At 39.5% G+C, this 3,105-nt stretch overlaps 1 protein-coding gene across 1 annotated transcript in view; it reads right to left on the bottom strand.

Annotated features, from left to right (window-relative positions):
• SH3BGR (SH3 domain binding glutamate-rich protein) overlaps window positions 1–3,105 on the bottom strand; it is a 30,288-nt gene that overhangs the window by 23,468 nt on the left and 3,715 nt on the right. The gene's annotated exons all lie outside the window — the stretch shown is intronic.

Below are 3,105 nucleotides of genomic sequence, written 5' to 3'. Positions count from 1 at the left end.
CTCTGTTCCCAGATCTGTGAGTGTGGTGTACAGATACCTAAGCTAATCCTGCTAAAGTCAGCACAGGTCTGAGAATGTACGTATTCTCCCCAACATGTAACAGTCTCCCTTTTCCTACTCATCACATATGACATTTAGCTTTCCACGAGCCACATGTTTCTCTCTGTCCCTGTTTTTTAATGCTAGGCATAATTAAATATGAATGAAAGCTTGATGAAGATCCTTTATAGCTTAACTCCTGTGATCGAATATTTCCCGCATTACAGAATGATGTTCCAGTTGCACCAAGAAGAACATATTACATACAAATAAAGCATGCTATTCACAGCTTCTGTGCCAGCTAAAATTCAGTCATGGCCCTTATTCCCTTTGATGCTAGTACTGTATACACCCAGGATGCAGGCATCACCCTTATAACTTCTCCCTTTACTTTGAAGAAGTAACACTGGCTATACTTCTCTACTAAAGGAATGCTGCTCCTAAGCAACATTTAAAGTACTTCCCCATTTTGTGTATGTCTAACTTTTTTAAGAGCTGCGAGGCCAAACTTTACCACTACAAGTACTGCAGCATTTGAAGCAAGCACTGTTTGGACTGATCTGTACAAATTCTCTCACGCTGCTCGTCGATCACAGACAACTAAATTACTATCTCACGTTCCAGACGTGACTCTCTTCTCCTCCCAGTTATGCTACTCCATGCAGCAAGTTAGTGTCCTATCTAGACAGTAGCTAGAATGATGTATCAAGGTAATTTTTACATACGAGCCACCGTATGATTTGAAACCATGTCTTCCACAAGGCAGACATCTGAACAACTGAATTTAAAGTCACACCAAGCTAGTGTAAACCAGTCTGAGACAGACAATGAGACGAGAAATAATTCACGGATTATGTATTTCTATAATCTAATAAACCTGAAAAGCTGAAGTAGCGTGATAGCCTATTACATTGGAAGAATGAATTTTCATGATTAAGGATAAAATTTCTTTTTCTTGTTTAAATAAGGAACCATCTATCTATACAGCTATGCTTGCTTTTAAAAAATAACAAACATAAAATGCTGTACATTTTTATGACAACAACAGAGGTTTGTGGTGAGCTAAAATAAGTGCTTCACTTTGAATGGAAACCCTAATGCAAAGTGTTCAAAAGCCATGCAGCTGACAGATCTCAAAGGTGCTTATTTATATTCTTATTTTCACTTTTTAAACAGAGGTCATTTTCTTAATGGCTATTTAGCTGCACAGTTCTTTGCAGAACACATTCAGGTGGCAGAAAGGATTGCTTGAGGGACACTTCATTGGAGGAAGTGGCAGGATAACGTTTGTATAAATGGTTAATAAAATCTGCATGAGCCAGTACTAAGAGTTTCACCACGTGCTCTGAAAGCCAGTGTACTCAAGTGCTGTCAGCTGCAATTTCAGCGTCAGCTTGTCTCTTTGGACACAGGCCCTGAAGTAGATACGGCTCCTGGAATAGCTAGTGCCCCAGACAGATAGTGCCTCTGAGGAGATAATGGAAACTGAGCTATAGATTCTGTGCTCCCTTGCTTATGGCTGTAGCTATAACTTTTAGAATGAAACCTGGATAAACAATTTTTCTTCAGCTTGAGGTTCATAATACACAGGAGGCTCAGACGGCACGAGGACTGAAAGCAAAAATTAGGAGAGGGTTGTGTGAAAAATGAATGCCAAGGAAAAATAAAAAGTTACATGCAATTATGCCTGCATAAGGAAAAGGCAAGATGTTTCTCACGAAAACAACGCTAAACTATGCAGAAGATATAGTGTGTCTTAAGGCTTACAATTACTAGGGTTTAGGCAGAGCAAAAAGTTGGGACACACACTAAGTATGAAACCCTAAAGCAAGCCTCTGCTGTGGCTGATACTAGGTAGCTGGGCAACCAAAAGAATCTCTCCAGCAAACAGCACTCAGAGAGGGAAATCTTCCAGGACGTAACAACACAGAGGACATGCAAAGGTTTTCCCAGAATGGATGAGATTGCAGGAGCTTGTTTGTGCCCTCACTTGTGTCTGATAGCATGGGAAGAATTCAGATTACTTGGGCATAGATTCCTGATAGCATGGGAAGAATTCAGATTACTTGGGCATAGATTCCCTGGAAAGTGGTGGTGAGCGGGATGTTATTTCATCAATGTCATTTTCCCTTTCAACAAAGCTTAAGTTCCACCACCCCTAGCTGCTACTCCCTTAAAAAACTGTTTTAAATAAATATTATCTAGCTAGAGTGTAAGAGCTACAGATAACATTAGTTTCACCTGATGCATAATTAAATATTATCATCTATATCCTCACAACCCAGAGCATTCATGTTGACCAGCTGTCTATGGCGGAAGCAAACAGTACATAGTCAACAACTTACTGCAGAGTTGCTGCAGCTTCTGGTTCTAACACTGCAGGGACAACCTATTCCTGATAACTATTCTTATTTATCACACTCAAACCTCTGATTTGACTTGAAATTGATTTGAAATTTGAGCTCAGGTTTATATATGGCTAGATTCACAGTCACAGACTACAAAGCCCTACCCTGTATTTTAGAGGGCATAATTCAAATAGTCTACATCTTCCTCAGTCTTTCTGAGACCTACAGATTTGAAGGTGGGCAAGTTCATAACATGTCACCAAAAGCGTGGGGAATAAAAGGATTTTAGAGGTGCCCTAACCATGAGCAGCAGTAAGCAAGACTTTGGAAGACTTCCTCTGTGTAACACACGAACCCCCTTTCTCCCGTGATTCATGGTACCCTAGAACCTTGCAGGATATTACCCATTTCTAAACACCTCTGTGGCTAGTAACAAAATTATTTTATTTTTTTACTGCTTGCTTCCAGCCAAGCATTTAGTACTTTTTAGCGCTATAAATAAGTGTCTCCACTTCTGCTTGTCTTAATGAATAGTTCAATATCAGCTAAGTTTGAAGCAGAAAGATAATAAAGCTGAAGTTATTTAAAATAAATTTCTGAATCATTGAGGGGAAAAATACAGACTGCAGATTTGCTCTAGAGCCACAGTCATAGAATCATAGAATCATAGAATCATAGAATCATAGAATAGTTTGGGTTGGAAGGGACCTTTAAAGGT

This window comes from Pygoscelis adeliae, unplaced genomic scaffold, assembly GCF_000699105.1.
Source record: "Pygoscelis adeliae isolate BGI_AS28 unplaced genomic scaffold, ASM69910v1 Scaffold154, whole genome shotgun sequence".
Lineage (NCBI taxonomy): Eukaryota > Metazoa > Chordata > Aves > Sphenisciformes > Spheniscidae > Pygoscelis > Pygoscelis adeliae.
Note: the sequence above shows the minus strand (reverse complement) of the source record. Positions and strands in the feature narration are given on the sequence as shown.